Here is a 23,157-nt window from a genome sequence, read left to right as displayed (position 1 = left end):
TCCAGGTGTTCCACACAAAAGGCAGGTGATTGATCAGAGGTGCTAGAAGGGCTCAAGAGGGAAAGTGGAATTACTACAGATTGGTCACTGCAGGAAGCTATTCCTGTTCTCCAGCTAAAATAGTAAGAGGTTGTTAACCAAAGTCCTTGATCAAGTGAGGATGCTGGGGAACTCACTATAACTGCAGCTGTCAGAGACTGCAGACACTTCTCATCAGGAGACCTTACTATCACTGACTCAGGGAGACTGTGGAGCCAAAGCCACTAACATCATCCAGTGCCTCTGAAATCTAGGAAACTACCCTCCTCATGCTCCTGAAAAACAAGGGCTCCCTCATGATTCCTTTCACAGGTTATTTTTCTTAAACTAGTGAGTAGATTCTGATTTTCCCCATCTTCCTTGTCTTAGTTCAGACACATTTCTACTTAGTCTGTACCAGGTACTTTGTCAGACTCCAGGAATAAACAGAACAGACAGGCCTACATGTGGCCTCCAAGGAGCACCCAATCTAGCAGGGGAGAAACCATATAACCAGAGCAACTCAGGATCAGAGGTACTATAACAGAGGTGAGTAAGGGCACAACAGGCCCCAGAAGTAAAACTAAGCATCATAGAGTGAGGCATTTGTGCTATGCTGAATCTTGATTACTGGTGGGAAAGGGAACACAGTAGTACTAAACCAGGAATGGTAGAGCATGTAAGCACAGCCTCGAGCTAATAAGTAGGAGGAGTCTGCAGAGAGAGGGCCAAGCCCAGGACATAGCCCTTGCCTTATTAAGGAGGCTAAATCTCCTTCACAAGTAGTTACCCATCCTGAAGTGTTATCTCAGGAGACTGTAAGGGCAGCAAGGAAGTAAAAGGACTTTGCAAGCAGAGACCAATGGGATGGTTGGCCAGGGTACTCCTGGGGCTACATGATGTGGCTGCTGACTAAATGCCCTTTGAAGTTAGCATTACAGACAGGGACAAGATTCTCACTAGGTGCACTCCAACTCTGAATTCAGGTGTGGCAAGTATATCACTTCGGTGTCATTCTTTTGTTCTAGGCACACATGAGGCACGCAGATGCTCATTATGTACTTAGAGCCTGGTCTTTTCCATTGTTCTTTTAAATGGCAGTTTTCAGCTATTCTTAAAAGTTAAAAGAATTTTAAAGTAAACACCCGTATTCCCACCACCTAGATTCTACAGGGTTTCTTTTTGGGGGGCAGGGAGGATTATCAGTAATTGAACTCAGGGGCACTTGACTACTGAGCCACATCCCCAGCTCTATTTTGTATTTTATTTAGAGATAGGGTCTCACTGAGTTGCTTAGTGCCTCGTTTTTACTGAGGCTGGCTTTGAACTCGCAATACTCCTTTCTCAGCTTCCTGAGCCACTGGGATTACAGGCATGCACCACTACACTGGGCTATCTGCAGTTGTTTTACTATGCTTGGTTTCCCCCTTAATATGTTCCTCCATCTACCCATCAATCCATTTTCTTCATGTATTTCAAAGGAAGTTTTCAACATCTAGACTGACTTATAGTTTAGTCATCTGGAATATAAAAATGAATCCAGCAGGGAAGGTGGGACTAGGAAATCTGTAACCTACCAGCCAGGTTCTTTTCATAAGCATTTCATTTTAGTGGTCACAGCAGCACTCTCTGAAGTCAGCACACACTGCAGGTCTATGATTAAGGAAATAAAAGATTAGAGTACCTAAGGGTTTTGCTCAGGATTGTAGATCAGGGCTGGGGTTGTGGCTCAGTGGTAGAGCGCTGGCCTAGCACACGTGAGGCACTGGGTTTGATCCTCAGCACCACATAAAATTAAAATAAAGGTATTGTGTCCACCTATAACTATATATATATATATATATATAAAGATTGTACATCAGTGCAAAACTAAGCAGAGGATTCAGGCATTGTAGACTTAAGATGCCATTTTCTTATGATCGATCAACACTGCCTCCCGCTAACCTTGTTCCCTAGAGAGGTCTTGGGACTTGTTCACAACACTAAGGAACATGTTCCTGAGTTCCTTTCCTTATAGACGTGAGATAAAAAGCTCCAAATCAGAAAGCCTGCCAGGTAGAAGACACAGGGAAGTTATATAGAGGTGCTGATCACCTACTTTGCTGAAGCTAGAAAAAACTGGAAAACGTGCACACTGGGGACTTTTTTTTGGTAGAGGAAGTTCTCAAGGGACCCCCCCCCCCCCCTTGCTAGGGCCAGTATTTGTGTGGGGTCTTAAAGGATCAGAGTATTTCATTGTATTTTGCTTGTGGAAATGTTCTCAGTTACCAGTCTCAAAGGTATATGAAGTCAGTACCTGTGACATGCCTCATCCTCACTTAGACCCATCTCCTCAGTCCCCTGCCATGAGACTGTGAAGATGAAATACTCATCTTTCTTTCTCTTCTGCCTGTTAGTGATACAAACTTTCTCAGAAATTAATTACTCGGGACTATCAATCTCATCTCCCTGTGGTTTCCTGGAAGGTAAAAGCATCTTAGGGCATCTTTAACTTAGGGGAGCCAGTAGGTTTGGCTGCAACTTAAGATGTGTACCTCTAAACAGCAAGAGCCACTTCCCCCTCAGTCCATTTCCTTGTCCTTAGTTGGACCATGACACCCATCCTTCATGCCCTAACTCCTAAATGGCAAGTGAAAGCCATAGCAGTGCTGAGGGTAGAACCTGGGGCCTCACACAAGCTAGACAAGTGCTCTACCACCTAGCTACATCCCTAGCCCTCTGCTAGATATTCATGTTCCGACCCTCTGGGAACCAGCCCCAGCTTACTTTTCCAGAATCCCACCCCTGCTGTCCACCAGCACCAGGTTTAGCTTTCAGAGAAAATTTGAGCATTAATAACAACACAAACTCTGTTGTCAGTGCAGTTGACTTAATTCTACCTGGTCATTCAGAGAAAAAAGAGGCTTAATAAGAATAGGAGACAGAGAGAGGGCCAAGCCTCTTGACTTTGGATGGATACCATGTGGTTACTAAAGGGCATCCCAGGAACACTGAAGCCAACCTAACTGTGTATGTCAGTGCCTGTATGTCTTTCCTATGATTGTTATGAAAAAAAGCCTCTGAGAACTGTCTGAGAAAGGTGCTGTTGAAGTCTGGGCAGAGCACCAGCCCCTTCAAAATTGCCATGTGTTACACATGCCCACAAATGTGTAAATTAAGTGATTTTTTTGTAGTAATTTTCCCCCTTTTGCTTTTTTTACTTTTGTTTCATGATGCTGACGATGACGTATTAATGTTCATTTTTTTCACTTCTCCATTTTGTAATGCTGCTGATGTTGATTTAACATAATTCAGTCCTAACTCCCAGGTTTATTTGTGTTTTTATAGGACAAGGGATCAGAGGACTGGACGTGCTCAGACATCGATGTTCTTCTTTCCAGTTCTTGACCCCTGGTCCTGTCTCCAGCCTGTCATGGCTTATTCAGTTTGACTCCTTTGAGCCGTTCGGAGGGGCGGTTTCTGGTAGTTGTGGCTTTTATGCTTTCAAAGAATTCCTTCAGTCCAGAGAATTCCTCCTGGCCACCCCTGTGTGTGTCACCCACCGGTGACTGGCAGCAGTATGTACTTCCAATGCACGTACTGCTTACCGTTGCTTTAGTCACTAATCGCTTTCTGATTTGAAAGATGCAGTGGTTCCTCCCACTCCTGAATCCTTTCTACATGATGCCCTGCTGACTGACCCATGCAGCCTCACCAGAGCAAGAGTCTTTCCACATTGGCTCTAGTCACTGGCATCTTTATGATAGGGAAGGCTACTACCTAGGGCACTTTAAGTCAGTGACAGCCCCAAATTTGCACTTCATCTGTTGACTGTAACTTTCCCCCAGAGCTTATGGAAATACCTTGGATGACATTGCAGCCTACAGCAAGTGCTTCTGTCTCGGGAATCCTTTGGGAGCACTTGTCAGTGTCTTTTCTAATATCATGTTAGTTACTAACATATTTAAGGTATGTGCTATTTGCCCAGCTTTTAGAAAATTCAGTCATTCTAAACAGAAAGGAAGTACTGCACCCAGCAATGTCATTCTGCAGATTTACTGTGGTTACTTATAACAATTATAGAGGTATAACACTTGTCAAAATGTATTACATGCAGTACTTACTGTTTGCTAAACCTACATAAAAAGATTTGAAATGGCAGCTGTGCTCAGCATTTGATGAGACACAAAAGGTGACAGTACTATGGAATGTTTCTGGAGAAGTAGTGAGCAGGCTGATCCACGATGGAATTCCACATACCCGGTGCATATATACCCTGAACTATTTCAGTAACCACATTCAATGCTGGAGGATTTAGCAGAGAGGAACACTGCAACTTTAATGAGAAAGTGTACAATTCTTTTTCCTTCTATAGCATGTCAGCATCTCAAGTTTATTTTTCAACCTACAATATAACAATTTGTAATAAAGCCTTCATGAGCTCATGACATGAAGCACTGTTCTGTCATCAAGTACTCTTTAAATATTTCTGATACTGCTGAGTTAAGACCATCAGAAGAAGCTGAAGCTAGCATTAAGTCATGTTCAGAGCTCTCCATATTTTCCTAATCTCTTTAAGTATTTGTTCTGCCACTGTGTACTGTGGAGTTGACTCGGTGTTCTGTCCCAGTGCGGTGCCTCCTGACTCCCCCACTGCTCTCTGTGGTGAGAAATTTGCCTTGTTCAATAATTACTGTACCCTCGCATGACTGTTACAGCTTTCTGTGCAGAGATGACTGTCCAAGTGCCACATGCCTATGATTGAAATGAAAAATCTATTGTTACCTCTGAGTTGTGTTCCACGGAAAATGCTATCCAGCAGATCATTTAGGGAAAATAATTCTATTTTTTGCTTTTCGTCTCTCAGCTGTCCTATTTTTCTTTTTTTCTTTTATTTTTGACAGCAATGGAGAATGGGTTATATAAAGACTGCCTGCTAATATGAACAGCAATGCACTTGTAATTCATGGAAATAAATGTACATCTTTATCTTCACATTCATGTTAAGATTCAGTGTTGATTTCCTCTGGATCAGTGTGTCTGAATGGACAAAACAGGTTCTGTTTGTGCTCCAAATAGAAGTGCCCATGGGCCTCACTTCCCCACCCTAGGCATTGCCCCACACTTCAGTTTACATGAGGTGGCTTACAAAGGGCCTTTTTCCCTCTGCACAGCAGATAATTCTGACATGTTTCTTTGTTCAAATATTAAGTCTCAAAAAAGTCTGTCAAACCCTGGGGACAAAAGCCAGACATCTCAGGTTGGAATCTCTGGTTCCCTCCAAAAAGGGGCTTGCCTATATGCCCCAGAGCTGTTGCTAGCACAGCCAAGTGCTGGGAAGAGCTGCCCAGCACCACATGGTGCATGCCACCTGGCCAAGTATGCTGACACACCTCATGTGACTAAAGAAAGATGGCTGACTCATCCTTAGAAATAAGAATCACATCTTGATTCTTGCCCTAAAAATACATAACTAACTTTTCACTTACATACTCAGAGCTGCCATGTCATGGTCCATGCAGCATTGACAGGATACAGAGATTTGACTGTTATTTGATATATTGATAAATAAGTCAGTTTTCATTTTAAAAAGAGCATTGGCAGTTTTATTACTCATTTCTTTGTACTTTTTTAATGCAATGTTAATATTATTAGTTTAATTTGCAATCTTCTAGGTAGAAAAACTAGCCTTGGCTGCTTATTAATATCTAGGGGCTACAAGCTCTTTGCCATCCTCTTTGTTGGTACTGTGGAATCAGATTGGCATGAAACCACTCACTGCATTGTTGAATTACTGTAGCCACAAGTGGTATACTTTTCATTAATATCATGTGAAATGTAGTTTAACAGGTCAGAGAATTGTTATAACCAAGGTACCTGTGAAACTACAAGTTATTATGTATAACAGACACATCATTTTGGTTTTATATTTCTAAATATGTACAGATTATGTCATCTCAATTCATATTGGTGATGCTGAATGCCTCCATTATTAGCATGCTCAGATAAGCTTTCTGATGGATGTCTTTTTTGGTGTCTAAAATGTAAGCAAAAAATTCCCATTGAAACATTCCAAGACATTCTGTTTGGTATGAAACAGCCAGCCAATAAGCCTTTGGGATAGATGTGAGAACCAATTATGAAGACTCTGCCCTGACAGTCTTTAGAGCTTACAGAGAAACACAGACCACAATGGAATCTGGGTAAACAAATATCATCATGTTCTGTGTGCAGGTGTGGTATGTTCACACTCATTTCTGCTGTTTTCAGGCAGAGGCAGTGGGTGTGGAGAAAACTGTTAGCTTCAGTAAACTATACATGGCTCACCAGTAGTTGTTTCTGAGGAATCATGAAGGTAAACCACCCACATGCCACATAATATTCAGCCCATTCAGAGGAGACTTTGATCTTTATTTGCTTTTATGTTAATATGGTTTTTTAATTAACTTTTATATAGTATGATAACTGTATGTTAATACACACATACATATGCACACGCTTTGGGTCCTTCCATAATACTTTTATATTTGTAAATCAATGTTTTGGAGCAATCCCAAGTTTAAGGGAAATATTTTTGTAAATGTAGTGGTTTTGAAAATCTGAGCAATCCTTTTGCTTACACATTTTTAAAGCATTTGTGCTTTAAAATTGTTATGCTGGTATTGAAACAAGATACTCCTATAGTGCAGATGAGAAGCATGTAAGAGTGGAGTAAGGATGTGGTTTCTCTTACTGTCATCCAACTCGACATGATGGATCAGCAACAACTGGGAATCCAGAGTGAATTCTGAGTGAATTCTCTAGGGTTATACCAGGTTTAGCTTAAGCTTGTTGCCTTTTTGTGCTGTTTATCCGTGTAGAGCACTCCAGAAAGTTCTGAAACTGCTTTGTATCTGCTTTGTACTGTTGGTGCCTTCTTGGTATTGTACCCCAAAACTCTGCATAGATTATTTAGTATAATGGTAAGTTTAAAAAAAATGTTAAAGGAAGATTTTATTAAGAATCTGAATGTTTATTCATTATATTGCTACAACTTAACATTTATTTGTGGTATTTGTGATTTGGTTAATCTGTATAAAAATTGTAAGTAGAAAGGTTTATATTTCATCTTAATTCTTTTGATGTTGTAAACGTACTTTTTAAAAGATGGATTATTTGAATGTTTATGGCACCTGACTTGTAAAAAAAAAAAATCTACAAAAAAAAATCCTTAGAATCATTAAATTGTGTCCCTGTGTTACCAAAATAACAGTACTGTGCATGTATAGTTTAATTGCAGTTTTACATGTGAAAGTATGAAATCGTCTAGGCCTTAATTACAGCAAGTAAGCCAGCCTTCCTCCTTTGGCTTTGCTTATGTCAATTAGTGATAGGATCATAAGCTGGTTCTCTAGAGTCAAAAAGGGGTTTTAATTTTAGTCCTCTACATTTCCTTAGGTATAAATGGGGGAGAGGAAGGTATTCCCCACGTCCTCTCTTTGTATGCCTCCCACCCTTATCTTCAGCAGTCCTAGTATGGGGGCAGCTCTTTTTTCAGACCAAGAAGTTATAGCTGTATTAGTGAGTCTTAGACATTTTGATTCATGTCAGTATTGAGCATTATGCAGTGACTTATTCACAAGACAGAAATTTTTAGTTGTTGTTTATTTGGTACTGGTGATTGAACCCAGATTGCCACTGAACTACATCCCCCTCCCTTTTTCATTTTGAGACAGGGTCTTGTTAAGTTACTGAAGGTGGCCTGGAACTTGTGAACCTCCTGCATCAGCCTCCCAAATTGCTGGGATTATAGGCATGTGCCCTGGTGGGAAATGTTTTTGATGTAGTATTGTAGGAAAAAACACAGGCCCCTAAACCAGGTTCTCAGCCTGACCCTCTGCTTTGGGTTGCTCATTCCTACTTGTTTGTGCTTCAGTCTCTCCATGGCAGACCATCAGCTATGAAGCAGAACCAAAATTGCCTTGTATGTGGTAAAGATTATAAAAATATATTTCAAGTGATTTACCTCAAAGCAAGAATTCAGTAAACAGCAAGTCTTCTTAAGTGCTTTTTTTTTTTTAATTTCATTAAATGTTAGAGCATTAAAATGTCTACTTACTAAAGAAACTGCTTTCTATAGATCTGAGAAAGGAAAACCTATCCAAAAACTTTCTTCAGGGAAATATAGCCTAAACTGGAAGTTTTCAAGGGGACATTTGAAACACTTGAGGGTACATAACATTCACTTTCTCCTTGGTGGGTTAACACTTTGTTGTTGTCCAAATCCAATAGAAAGTAGTCACAGTCTGTTCACAGAAAGCTGATAATCAACAGTTTTCCCCACTTTACCGATAATGAGCTCCTTCCTTAGTAATGGCATACCAATTCTGGTTGGCAGTAGACCAGCATCTGGACTGTCTGCTGTATTTAATCAAAACCAAGTGTTTAGAGCTGGGCAGAGGTCACTTCAGGTCATCCGAGAGAGGAGAGAATAAAGCCAAGCAACGGGTCACAGAGAGGTGGAAGCAAGGAGGGAATCACACCTCTGAGGCCCCAGGGTGAGGGTATCCAAAAGGGAGCAGTGAAGGAATGAGTTTTTATGAGGGGACAGTGGTACCTCTGAGTGAGTCTAAGAGGAAGGCACTATCAGGGAAGAGGAGATGGAGGATTGGGACTGGGCTTGCCAAGGGGAAGAAGGAGGTGGAGATGGACACAGCCTCACTCTTTGAGTCTGGCCAAGGATGGCTAAAGACATTCATTTCATAGGTAAAAAGGAAGAAACAGGTCATGCCCCATAACATGTCTTTTTGGGTGAAGTGTGTGAGGATGAGGAAGATCCTCCTAAGAAGTGGAAATGAGAACTGCCCACCACTGAGAGAGGCCTCAGTGATGCAATAGGACATTGTTCATATATATCATTAGCTGGGCGGGGCAAAGGGAAGGACCAAGGAGATGAGATGGAGTGGTAAGACTGAGGCCATAGGACTAGGGGGAAGGAGCTGCAGTAGATGGGTAGAGATCACATGGTGAACACCCACTGCATACACGAAGCAGACATGATGGGGAGACTGAACAGATACCTGCCTCGTTTTCAGGTTTGTTTATTATTTAAATGAAGAAACAAACCTGAACTGTATATGGGGAGCAGAAATTTGTTGTGGTAGGGCTGTGAGATCAGTGCATTGGATGTGTCACCTTTGTGGATAGTGATATTAAGATGGTAGGTAGGAGGGCTGGGGATGTGTGCATAAGGCCCTGGGTTTAATCCCCAGCACCAATTTGAAAAGATGGATAGCCAGGAGAAAGAGACCCTGTTCGATTTCAGTTGCGAGTCATTGAGTGGAAGAAACCATGGGTCTCGCCTCAGTTTACTAATATGCTTTCAGATCAATTCAGCGTACACTTACTGAGTTCCTGCCATAGACCTGCAGAGCAAATGGCTCGGCTGCATCAAGGATTTCCTCCATCTTCACAGAATCCCTGGAGTTGTAAGTTTGAGAAAGAGGGGAGAGCTTTTCATCTATATAAAGGGCAAAAAGACCTATGTCCAGTATCTTTGTGATATTTCTATGGTGATACATAGAGTGTGATTTTAAAAGCTTGATGATAACAGGAACGTGGAAAGTAATTTATCTAAAAACAACTTTCCCATTCTGAGAAGATCAGACACTCTGAGTGGCCATCAAGTTTCTCATGGGCTTTGAGAACCATTATAGTGGTGCAGACAAACATGGAAAATAGGCAAGATCTTTTTTGCTTGAAATGAAAAACATCTTTAATCCCTGATGCTTGGGGAAATTCTTCCTTCATTCTGTTTCTTAATTTCCTCTTCCGAAAGACAATAGTTTAAGGGAATTCTTTGTATAAGATATTCACCCTCAGGTGATGGGACACAGTTGGGAACTACAGCCTGTGATGTGCTGGTCTGGGTCCCGAGGATAGGAAGCCCAGCAGTTTCAGCTCAAGGATTTAGAACAAGAATGCTGTAAACACAAACTTGGGGAAAAAAGAGTCAAAATATTAGGTAAGGGCCAGGCACAGTGGCACACACCAGCAGTCAGTTCCTGAGGATAAGGCAAAACAATGGCTTGAGCCCAAGAATTCAGGACCTTCTCAATTAAAATATTAGATAAGAGAAGCACCTGATTGGGAATTAGGAAGAATTACTCTTTATTTGTTCTAACTGCTTATATGGGACAGCAGAATGCATTTTGATTCAATGTACACAAATGAAGCACAACTTTTCATTTCTCTGGTTGTACATGATGTGGTCACATCATTTGTGTAATCATACATGTACTTAGGGTAATGATGTCTGTCTCATTCCACCATCTTTCCTACCTCCTTACCCACTCCCCTCCCCTCACTACCCTCTACCCAGTCCAAAATTTCTCCGTCAGGAAGGATTACTCTTGAATGGCCAGAAGGAGCAGGGGAGCCAATACCTGTCTTGTATAGTAAGACCAGAAGGTAACAGAAACCAGTTGTCAGTTGCATAAATGGTAGGAGGAAGCTGCCTATTGGGCCAAGGAGGGCACATCTGTGTGGTGGGAAATCTGGCAATAGAAGCCAAGCATATGAAAGAGCAAGAGGGGGTGGAAGTTGTGCAACCTGGGACACTTGAACCAGGGCCATAGCTCTCAAGCCCAGTACAAGGCACTGGAGGAAGGTATGTTGCAGATTGGCAATATAGGCACACAGGCTATCCACACATAGATGATCCTTGTTCTAGTTGTTTTTCCATGGTTGTTGGTTTTAGAGTGCTGGGAATTGAACCCAGAACCTTGTTAGGCAAGCCATGCTACCACGGAGCTACATCCTCAGCCCCCTTTAGGGTCACTCTGAGGCCAATTTAGAAGAGGCAGGCAGGGAGTCAATGGCCACATTACCAGCCCATAAATCTACATTCCCCTAAGCCCAGAGATTTGTTTTATTCTCTGTCCAAAAGTGCCATTACTTCCTTTTAAAATTATAAAGTATTCCCACTTCATGGGGAGCTGGCTAGACTTTAATAAGCTAGGAAATGTGGGTTTTTTGAGATGGAACCAACCATAATCCAAGACCTCAGCAAGAGACATACACCAGAGACATGAGAACAGCTCCAAGAGCCAGTGGGCTGGGACTGTAGCTTGGTAATATGTCATGCTCAGGTTTTTGCATTTTTGAATACTTATCACTATTGCCCTTCCCTGAAATGAAATCTAAAAACTACCTGCATCCCTTACCTATCTGCCATCCACCAAATAGCATAATATTCTGCCAGAACATTTTATTTATGAATCAGATGATGAGAGAAACCAGAGAGAAGAACAAATGTGTCACAAAAGAACAAGCAATCAAAGAAACAGCAAGGCCACAATGGTTGTCAGCACCTCCACTACAGATTGAGATGGGCACACGTCACCTGCCCATCTCATGGTCCATGCAGGAGAGCCTGTCATGTTGGGTAAGGTCATCCTCCTGGTTTAAAAGGACAGGAAGAATTGTTAAGACCAGTGGAGAAACCATATAAATAAACAAGGAGGGGAAGGCAGCAGTATTGCAGTAGTTAGGCATTCAATTTTAGTTAACAACTATAAAGAGGGAAAAATCGGCCAGGAATGGTGGCACATATCTATAATCCCAGCAGTTTGGGAGGCTGAGGCAGGAGGATTGCGAGTTCAAAACCAGCCTTAGCAATTTAGCGAGGCCCTAAGCAATTCAGTGAGACCCTGTCTCTAAATAAAATACAAAAAAAGGCTGGGGGGCTGGGGCTGTAGCTAGTGGCAGAGTGCTTGCCTAGCATGTGTGAGACACTGGGTTCAATTCTCAGCACCACATATAAATAAATAAAATACAGGTCCACTGACAACTAAAAATAATAATAATAATAATAAAGGGCTGGGGAGGCCTTTTAATGTATTCCAAGGGCCGGACTGTGGGTCTCTGCGGCGGTGGCATGAGAGCAGAGTCCGAGCTGCAGTGGCATGAGTCACGGCCAGACAAGCACTTAGAAAGTTTCTTCCACTTTTTGGCCGAGTATTGGTCGAAAGGAGTGCATGTGAAACTGTAACCAAAGGAGGCATTATGCTTCCAGAAAAATCTCAAGGAAAAGTATTGCAAGTGACAGTAGTAGCTGTGGGATCAGGCTCTAAAGGAAAGGGTGGGGAGATTCTGCCAGTTAGTGTGAAAGTTGGAGATAAAGTTCTCCCAGAGAATGGAGGCACCACAGTAGTTCTAGATGACAAGGATTATTTCTTATTTAGAGATGGTGACATTCTTGGAAAGTATGTAGACTGAAACAAATTGCTGTTGAAATGGCGTCCTATGAAGCTGCTCATTCCACTGAAGTGCTGAAACCTTTCATCATGTAAATAATTTCCTCGTCTCTTATAATAAACTGATGATAATCTAATAACATCCACTGACTCAAAAAATTAGTTTCCCTGTACTTATGTAAACATTTCCAAATAAAATATGTAATGATTTAAAAAAAAAAAAAAAAAGGGCTGGGGATATGGCTCAGTGGTTAAGTGCCCCTGGGTTCAATCCCTGGTACCCCCCCCCCAAAAAAAAAATTGAAAACATTACAATGCCATAGGGGCTTCAAAGAAAATATCTACAAGGATGAACTAAAGGTACCAACTTCGACAGTATTAGAAAATGTAATCACTGCTAGATTGAAAATAAAAATCTAAATCAGCAAGGGCAGCTGCCTCTTGTCTGTGTCAGTTGATTGGGAAGGAAATGTGGGACCAAAGCAGATTTTAAAAGGAGAAAGTGTGGTAGGAAGGCATTAGGGGAATTAACACCAGGGATCAATGTTATCAAATTCCACCCCTGGGAGCAGAGTCTGGGAGCACAGCATTTAAAGGGCTTCTCCAAAGGGAGAAGCATGGGGCAAGGAGAAGTTACAGGGGCCTCGCTATTAAATTCTCCGGGAAGAGCCCACTGCTGCCAGTCACATGCAGACCACACAAAGAACATTTTAATGAAATTCAGAAGGGGAGAAAAAGGCCAATGAGGTCATTGACTGAAGAGTAAATAAAATGCCTCAGCTCTGACTTGTTTCTCTGTTCTCTGACCAATGATGTAGGCTGGGGACACTAGAAGCCAACAGTCAGTGCACTTCAACACAACCATCCCTCCCTGGACCCTGGAAGGCAGGGGCCCAGGACAAGCCCCACCTTGATTCTCTCTGGCATCCCTCTAAAGGGAAGGGAGATCCTCAAGCACACAGGAACCTTGAGGCCACATGAAACTGGCTTGGACACACCCTCTGGCCACCCTTTGTTGCTTACCTCTCTGACATTGACATGCTAACCCAGGTTTGCATGCCTGTGCAAGCACCTGCTATTTTCATTTAAGAACAGGCTGTCATCATAGAATGCCCCATCTGAGATGAAAGCAAAATATCTCTGCTGGCAAAGGAGCTCCAAAAGGAAAGCAGATACACCCCTGAGATACCACCACAGGGCATCTCAGGGACAGCTGGGGTTTGGGTAGCATCCCTGTGAGGCTTCCTTGCTGCTGAACTATGATGAGACCCGGTCTTTGTACAAATGCCAGGGACTAGCTTGATTTTAAAAGGAGAAAGATCTCTACTAGGATGCTCAGAAAGCCTGGGGTCCAAGAGAGATGTTCCGCTCTTGACCCTGCTGCTCAGTGGTTCGCTGATTTCAGGCAGGACCCTCCCTGCCTTGGGCCTCTGCCTGATGACAGGCCCTGCCTCTTAGTGGCTTGCTAGTTCACTCCTTTCCTTCTTGTGTGTCTTGTTTGCTTTGAGTTTTCTTTTTCCTTGGAGAGAGCAGGGGTATGTTTCTGTTTCTGGAGGCCCTGTCAGGCCCCTGAAAGAGCCCCACTGCTCTGGTCTTCAGTGCCAATGAACAGCACAGCAGCAGCCTCCATTCAACATCCTATCTCCGTCCTACCTCAAGCAGCAACCACACACAACAGAAATCAGATGGTGTGATCTCCCAAGTGGAATGTCTCCTGCAAAAGGCCCTGAGTCTACATAGTGTTAACTGCTGCTGCTGCTACCACCTATGGACCCCAGACCTTTCCAGGCTTGCCCCTCTGCACCTCAGCCCAAGGACCCTTTGCCAGGACTTCTTGGCCAGGGTGAATTCACAGCATGAGCCTGCCAGACCTAACTCCAGTGTTGAAACAAACCAGACATTGGAGGAAAAGCTCAGGACCACAACCCCTCAGGCTGGAGCAGGAAGGCAAAGCTTTACCCAGGATGGAGGCCAAGACCTCCCCAGCTCTGCCATGGCAGCCCTGCCTCTGAGATTGGCCAGATGAAGGGTGTCCCTGTGATCCAGGATTCAGGTAGTGTTCCTTGTATACCAGGGAATTTCTAAGATGCAGCATTCTCTTGACAGGTACAAGAGGGTTTTTTGTTGTTTTGGTGTTTTAGCTTGTTTGGGTATTTTTTGTCGTTTTGGTGCTGGGGATGGAACCCAGGGCCTCATGTATGCTAGGCAAGCAGTCTACCACTGAGCCACATCCTAGCCCAAGCAAGAGGTTTTTTAATACTTTATAATTACTCTGATAAGCAGGGCAGGGGAATCATTAGAACTAGAAAGCATTTCATGCAGGCATACCAGATGGCAAGCATGGAGCCTGCATAGAGACTCTGAGAATTCCAGAACATTGCCATCCACAAAAAAGTCTTTCATTTTACCTCTTTCATTGATGCATTGATTTGTTTACTTAGCATAACAAGCAGACCTCAGGCTGCCTATTCAACTAAGGAGGTCCCCAGCATACCTTTGTTGTATTTAAAATCTTTTGACTTTTCAGTGGTGCAAAAGTGATGCGCATTCAATAGAAACCATACTTTGAATTGTGAGTTTTGATGTTTTCTCTGGAAAACATGCAATATGATCCTCTCACAATGATGCTGAACAGCAGTAGCAGCTGTTTTGAGATCACAAAAGGAAACAACCAACACTCCAGTGTGCTGTGTTGTAAGCTAGGATGTTCGTAGGTTAAATGGATTAAATACAATTTTGAAGTCAGGCATTGTGGCAGCATGCCTGTAATCCCAAAGATGCAGGAGGCTGAGGCAGAAGGACTGCAAGTTCAAAGCTAAACTGGGCAACTTAGCAACTCTGTCTCAAAATTAAAGAATAAAGAGGGCCCAGAATATAGCTCAGAAGTAAAGCACCTCTGGGTTCATTCCCCAGTACTTAAAAATAATAATAATGATATACTTTTTGATGCTTTCAATTTATGAAGGGTTTATCAGGATAAACCCATTATGAGTGGAGGAACTCCTGATTTCTTCTGCTTTTCAGGCTCTAACATTTGTCTTGAGAGCAGTTAATACTCCTTTGTCAAAATCCTCTGATATCAGGGATCCCTATATATCTCATTCACTGTGGTTATCAAATCTCATTTTAGATACCTCTTGATTCCTGTGAATGTTCTTTTCTTCAGAAAATCTGGCCAATTTTCCCTTCTTGTACATATCTTACTTTTTTTTTAGTCAGTTTTAGACTTTTTGAATCATTGAGCAGATAATATGTAAAGCTCCACATATCTACCCCACTCTTACCCCCAATCCTCTGCATACCTGGTTTTCCCTCCCCAACTCCTGGCAATCACAAGTTGTTTACTATTGCCATTACCTTTTCTTTAAAAAAAAAAAAAAGTGTTTTGTGTATGGAAACAAATGCAAAAAAAAAGCAGACTTGCTTTTTTCACTTAGTAATATGCACTCAAGATTTCTCCATGTCTGCTCATGTCTAGATAACTAATTTGTTCATATCACTGAATAACATTCCATCATATGGATGTTCCACAGTTTGTTTACCCATTCACCTAGTGAAGGACATCTGAGTTGCTTTCAGTTTTGGAAATTGTGAATAAAGCTGCTATAAAGCCAGGTGCAGTGGCACACACCTATAATTCCAGAGACTCAGGAGGCTAAAGCAAGTTTGAGGCAGCCTCGGCAACTTAGCAAGCCTCTGTCTCCAAATTAAAAAAAAAAAAAAAAAAAGGACTAGGGATGTATCTCTGTGGTAAAGCATCCTTGGGTTCAATCTGCAGAAGCAAAAATAAAATAAACCTGCTTTAAATACTGGCAGATTTTGCAGATTTGGGTATACACATGTTTTCAACTTATTCAGGAGTTCACCTAGAAACATGATTGTACCAGGTCCAGATTTTTTTTTAAATTACTTTTGTAGTATATTTTATTTTTTAAAAGAGAGATTGAGAGAGAGAGTTTTAATATTTATTTTTTGGCAGACACAACATCTTTGTTTGTATGTGGTGCTGAGGATCGAACCCGGGGCGCACGCATGCCAGGCGAGCGCGCTACCGCTTGAGCCACATCCCCAGCCCCAGATTTTTTTTTAATTCAGATCTTTACTAGCAGTCTTTAGTATACTCACTCTAGATTTTAAAAGGAATAATTTGTTAGAGCATACATAAAATGTAACAGTTAATAAAAATCATAACTTACAAAATATATTGGTTAACATTCCAAATGTGTAACCAGTGAACATGGCCTTGGTTTTTCTTTTTATTGGTATTCACTTCAGTAACTTAAATCCAAAGCTATAAGCAGTAAATAACTTTTCCATGCAAATTTCTGTTCACAAAGGTCACATGTGCAGGAACATGAATTAGAAGCACACATCTATGAGCTGTGGTTATGGCTCACTTGTCTAGCATGTGTGAGGTACTGGGTTCAATTCTCAGCATCACATATAAATAAAATAAAGGTTCATCAAAAACTAAAAAAAAAATTAAAAAAGAAGCATGTATTGTGTATAAATGCCACATTTTTTTTTATCCATTCATCTATTGAAGGGCATCTAGGTTGGTTCCACAGTCTAGCTATTGTGAATTGTGCTGCTATGAACATTGATGTAGCTATGTCCCTGTAGTATGCTTTTTGTAGATCTTTTGGGTATAGTACGAGAAGGGGAATAGCTGGGTCAAATGGTGGTTCCATTCCCAGCTTTCGAAGGAATCTCCATACTGCTTTCCAAATTGGCTGCACCAATTTGCATTTCCACCAGCAATGTACAAGTGTACCTTTTCCCCCACATCCTCACCAGCACTTGTTATTGTTTGACTTCATAATGGCTGCCATTCTTACTGGAGTGAGATGGTTTTAATTTGCATTTCTCTGATCGCTAAAGACAGTAAGCATTTTTTTGTGTAATTGTTGATTGATTGTATATCCTCCTCTGAGAAGTGTCTGTTCAGATCCTTGGCGCATTTGTTGATTGGGTTATTTGTTTTTTGTTGTTTAACTTTTTGAGTTCTTTGTATATTCTGGAGATTAGAGCTCTATCTGAAGTGTGAGGGGTAAAAATAAAAGTGTGAGGGGTAAAAAACCTAGATTCCTTCAATAGATGAATGGATAAAAAAAAAGTGGCATTTATACACAATGGAGTATTACTCAGCACTAAAAAAATAACAAGATCATGGCATTTGCAGGGAAATGGATGGCATTAGAGCAGATTATGCTAAGTGAAGTTAGCCAATCTCTAAAAAACAAATGCCGAATGTCTTCTCTGATATAAGGGGGGTGACTCAAAATGGGGTAGGGAGGAAGAGCATGAGAAGAAGCTTACCACTAAACAGGGAAGAGAGGTGGGAGGGAATGGGAGGGAGAAGGGGAATTGCACGGAAGAAGGAAGGAGATCCTCATCGTTATACAAAATACATATATGATGGTGTGAGGGGGAAGGGGAAAAAAAGAGAGAGAGAAAAGTGTCACAGTAGATTGGGTAGAGAGAGAGGTGATGGGAGGGGAGGGGAGGGGAGGGGAGGATAGGGAGGGCAGCAGAATACAACTGACACTGGGATTGCTGTATGTATACACATGGATATATAATCAATGTGATCCTGCAATCTGTACACGTGGAAAAATGAGAATTCATACCCATTTGAATCAAATGTATGATATGTCAAGATCATTGTATTGTCTTGAGCAATTAAAAAGAAAAGAAACAGAATGCAAGCCTTACAGGTAGTTTTAAAATATTTTAGCAATCACATTTCAAAATAAAAAACAGGTCAAACTAAAAAAAAGAAGAAGGAGAAGGAGAAGAAGAAGAGTGCATATAGAATGATGGCCGAATTTTTTTAAATGCAGAAAGGTAAAAATTACAACTTGAAAATATGAAGAGATGGTTTCTAAGCCCAGATATTTTGAGAAAGAAATATCAATTCCTTATTATCCCTTCCAGAAAGCAGAAGCAGAGGAATGCACATAACTCATTTGGTGAGGCCAGCATTATTGCCCTAATACAAAAACCAGATAAAGACATTGCAAGGAAGAAAAACTACAGACTGTCTCTAACGAGCATAGATGCAAAAATGCTCATCAAAATATAAGGTTGATAAAGAAAAATCATATGATTGTAACAATGCATGCAGAAAAAGTATTTGACAAAAATCTGACACCCATTCATGATATAAGCTCTCAGCAGACTAGGATAGAAAAGAATTTCTCAACTTTATAAAAAGCATCTAGGGGCTGAGGTTGTGGCTCAGTGGTAGAGCGCTTGCCTAGCATGCATGAGCACTGGGTTCGATCCTCAGCACCACATAAAAAAAAAAAATAAAGTTTTTTTTAAAAAAGCAACTATAAAAATCCTACAACTAGGGGCTGAGATTGTGGCTCAGTGGTAGAGCACTTGCCTTGCAAGTGTGAGGCACTGGGTTTAATTCTCAGCACCACATATAAATAAATGAATAAAATAAAGGTCCGTCAACAACTAAAAAAAATTTTTTTAAATCCTGCACCTAATATCATATTAATGGTGAAAAGCTAGATGCTTTCCCCCTAAGATTGAATATCCCCTCTTGCCATGCCTATTAAAAACATAGTATTGAGAGAAAAATCACCAATCTAGTTTATATCTGGTGAGATTAACCTTCAAAAATTGATAAGAAGGGTTGGGGATGTAGCTCAGTGGCAAAGTGCTTGCCTAGCAGAGCAAAATGGAGGAGAAAGACTTTTTTAGAAAATCTAAAACTGGAGGAATTTGTCGCCAATAGACCTGTGGTGTAAGAAATATTAAATTTTTTTTCAGAAAGAAAATTTTGTGGATCAGAAGCTCAGATCTTCATAAGCAATATAAATATTCTATTCCTCTGTCTTCTTACATGGTTTCTAATAAGTCCAGTATATTAGATGGACATAATACCTTTATTATATTTGTTTATTTTTATATAGTGCTAAGGATCAAACCCAGTGCCTCACACGTGCCAGGCAAGCGCTCTACCACTGAGCTACAACCCCAGTCCCCAATGTATTTCTTATCCTCTGTAGATATATTAGTCTGATTTTTCATTGCTATAATAAAATGCCTAAGGCATTTATAAGGAAAATAAGTTTATTTAGCTTCCACTTCTGGGCATAGCATGGGCATTAGCACTCTGGTAAGGAATTCATGACAATGCATCATCATAATGGCAGCAGTGAGCAGGGTAGAAGAGATCACATCTCAAGACAGGAAGCCAGAGTGAAAGGGATAGACCATCTTGTGACCTCCCACTAGGTACCACCACCTCTCAACATAGCCACCCTAGGGACCAGCCTCCTCACCTAATAACTCCTGAGGGACACACTCAAAACATATTCAAACCACCACAGTAGGTAAGATGTTTTTCCCACTCTGGCTTCTATCAAGATTTTCTTTATCTTTGCTTTCTCCAATTTGAATATGATATGCTTAAGTGTAAACGTTTTTCAATATTTTTTCCTGCTCAGTGTTTTCTAAGATTTCTGGATTTGAGCCAGGCATGGTGGCTCACACCTGTAATTCCAGCAACTTGGGAAGGTGAGACAGGAGGATCATAAGTTCAAGGCCAGCCTCAGCAACTAAGCAAGATCCCTTCTCAAAATAAAAAGTCAAAGGACTGGCGATGTAGCTCAGTGGAAGAGAGCCCCTGAGTTCAATACTCAATACTTTGCGGTGTGTGGGCAGGGGAGATTACTGGCTTGGTATTTTGGTTTCTGTCCTTAATTTTGGAATATTTTTAGATTGGTTTCCTATGAATCTTTAAGTTCATCCATATTCAGCCTCTGGCAATTCAGCACAGTTATATTTAAATGGTCCTTTCATTCTTCCTACCCATTCTTGGTTCCAGTGACTTCTGTTCAAAGTAACCTGGGATGGTAAATGTCCCACAAAGTTCCATGTGTTAAAGGCTTGGTGCTTTTAGAAGATGGGGTGTAGTGGAAGGAAGTTAGGTCATTGGAGGTACACCCTTGACAAGGATATTAGGATCTTGCCCTTTCCTGTCTTTGTTTGCTCCCCAGCCAACATAGGTTGAACAGGCCTCTTCTGCCATGTGCTCCTGCCAAGGTATACTGTGCTGCATAAGCCCAGTGCAAAGGGCAAGTGTCCATGGACTGAAACCTCTGAAATGGTAAACCAAAATAAACTTTCTTCCTTTTAAGTTAATTATCTCAGGAATTTTGTCATAGTAACAGAAATCTGATTAACATATGAAAATTTCTGTGGGGCTGGGGTTGTGGCTCAGTGGTAGAAGCACTCACCTCGCATGTGTGAGACCCTGGGTTCGATCCTCAGCACCACATAAAAATAAATAAACAAAATAAAGATATTGAAAAAAATTTCTGTCTTTTCCTGGTTCACTAATTTGGTAGGGGAAGTGGTCCATTGACCTCAACTCTCTCTGATGGTTCTAAGAAAAGTCACTGATTTTCAGTTTATTTGCCTTTTTTCTTATTATAAGGAAAAGAGTAACGATTTCTAAGCTCTTTCATGTCAGAACTAAAATTGGAAGTCACCCCTCTTCTTAGTCTGTTACCCAGTACCCTTTCTAACAGATGCAACTAGAAGGTCAGGTGTTCACTCAGCAGATATGGTAAGAGAAAACCATTAACTCTAGTGTCTTAGAAAAACTGGAAGAATGGAGAATTATCTTCCACCTGATTTTACACAGACCAATGCAGACAACAGGGAGGAAGGCTGAGTCTGGGGACACATCCGCCATGTATGACCAATAATAAATCCAAAACATACGGAGACAAAAAAATTCAATTTTCTCATTCCCAACTGACAATCAATCAAAGGATATTATCTACTTACATGAGGAAAAGCATCCAATGCCATTAGTAAATATGGGAATGTAGGGGCTGGGGATATAGCTCAGTTGGCAAAGTGCTTGCCTCACATGCACAAGGCCCTGGGTTCAATCCCCAGCACCACCAAAAAAAAAAAATAATAATAATAAATAAATATATTAATGTGCAGTAAATTAAGGAGGAAGTGTCGTTCTGGGCAGAGCTATTTTGTGCTTTTTGTTTTGTTTTTTCAGTGCTCAGGATTGAGCACAAGTGCTTGCATAAGCCAGAGGAGCACTCTACCACAGAGCTCTACCCTCAGCCCTGCATACTCTACTTTTTTCATTCTGTTTTCAGCAAAAGGGAAATTATAAAAGCCAAATGTTGTAAAGTTGTAAAGCAATATGTACCCTTTGGCATTGCTGATAGTACTGAAAACGAATACAGTGGAATCTCACTGTGACTGAAGCCAATGAGAAGATGAGTTCTGACTCAGTAATTCCATTACTGGTATTTTTTTCCCTTGAGAACAATTCAAGAGAAAAGCGGTCATGTGTACAAAAACATAAATATCACCACTATTTGCTATAGCAAAAAGAAAGTAAGTCAGCTGGCTAGTGAATTTAGCAAGTCAATACAGCAGTATAATAATCCATTTTCTGATGCTAATAACACAAAATCACACGCTGGGCAAGTTTTAAAGAAACAGGTTTATTTAATTCACAGTTCTGAAGGTTCAAGGGCTCGCATCTCACTGGAATCCAGAAGCAGTACAGGAGATCACAGGGCAAGATAAAGAAGGAGCAAGTGTCTGTGTGTCTTCTGGTCTCCCTCCCTCTTCCTATAAAGCCACCAGGATTCCATCATGGGGGCTCCATCCTGATGACTCCACCTAATCCTAATCACTTCCCAGAGGCCCCATGTCCAAACACAATAGCTGGATTAAGTGTCCACCATCTTAATGCTTCATGTTGGTGATTAAATGTCAACATGTGAAGCCTTGAGGAACACTCAAACCACCTCCAAACCATAGCAAACAGTAACAAAGAATTTTTAGTGTCTTCACATTACTTCTACCATGCTTTGATCTCCCTACAATTACGTAAATCCTACTCACACTTGTAAATTAGGTAGCCCTTTCTCCACTCCTCTGAATTGACATCTCCTGTTCTCTTGTTCCATCTGCCAGGAAGTCCCTGGAAAGCCCACCATATGGCCTGCTTATTCTTCATCTGCCTGCCACCTTCCTCAGACTCTGGAAAAAGAGCAGCTGCAAACAAAAGCCTGATGCTCCAAATGTGGTCCATTACCTGGTCATAGATGCAGATTCTGCAAGGAGGAAAATGGGGACTTATTTAAAAAGGGTTTCAGGTTTGCAGGAAGTGTTTTGGTGGGGCTAGGGGTTTAGCTCAGTTGTAGAGCACTTACCTATCAGGCTTAAGGCCCTGGATTCATCCTCAACAAGGAGGAAAATGGGGACTTATTTAAAAAGGGTTTCAGGTTTGCAGGAAGTGTTTTGGTGGGGCTAGGGGTTTAGCTCAGTTGTAGAGCACTTACCTATCAGGCTTAAGGCCCTGGATTCATCCTCAACACTGGTGGGCGGGGGGGAGGGGGAGTTGGAATGTGTTCTGGAGGTTTTTTTGTTGGTGGTAGTGGGTTTGTTTGTTTGTTTGGTACCGGGGATTGAACCCAGGGTCACTTAACCACTGAACCACCTCCCCAGCCATATTTTTTATATTTTATTTACAGACAGGGTCTTAGGGCCTCTCTAAGTTGCTGAGACTGGCTTTGAACTCGTGATCTTCCTGTCTCAGCCTCCCAAGCATGATGGCAAATTTCATGTCTTTTTTTTTTTTGTGTGTGTGTGTGTGACAGGGATTGAATCCAGGAGCATTTGATCACTAAGCCACATTACCAACACTTTTTTTAAAAAATTTATGTCATATGTCTTTTATCACAGTTTAAATTTAAAAATGCAGAATCTCAGGTGGCCCTCCACATTTACCATTTTAGTGTCTACATTTTAATAAGATCTGCAAGTGATTTGTTAAAGCTTGGCCCAGTACATTTGGTGCAGAGCTACTCTGCAGATATAAATTCCTATAATTAGTCAACTATCTCTAATTAAAACATAT

At 41.3% G+C, this 23,157-nt stretch overlaps 1 protein-coding gene and 1 pseudogene across 2 annotated transcripts in view; both read left to right on the top strand.

The window, feature by feature from the left end:
- Nucleotides 1–22,231, top strand: part of Mapk1 (mitogen-activated protein kinase 1) — a 102,060-nt gene extending 79,829 nt beyond the window's left edge. The window contains exon 9 of one of the 2 annotated variants that reach the window (XM_071618374.1): nt 22,212–22,231. The gene's annotated coding sequence lies outside the window, so the exon portion shown is untranslated. Of the gene's footprint in view, nt 1–3,345; nt 4,993–22,211 lie in introns of those variants that run through there. The other variant, XM_027924243.2, reaches the window with a different exon arrangement.
- LOC114083134 (10 kDa heat shock protein, mitochondrial pseudogene) lies at nt 11,947–12,375 on the top strand (annotated as a pseudogene).
- Nucleotides 22,232–23,157: the final 926 nt, after the last annotated feature.

The sequence above is a fragment of the Marmota flaviventris genome, chromosome 1, assembly GCF_047511675.1.
Source record: "Marmota flaviventris isolate mMarFla1 chromosome 1, mMarFla1.hap1, whole genome shotgun sequence".
Classification (NCBI taxonomy): domain Eukaryota; kingdom Metazoa; phylum Chordata; class Mammalia; order Rodentia; family Sciuridae; genus Marmota; species Marmota flaviventris.
This window is presented reverse-complemented; position numbering and strand designations above follow the sequence as displayed.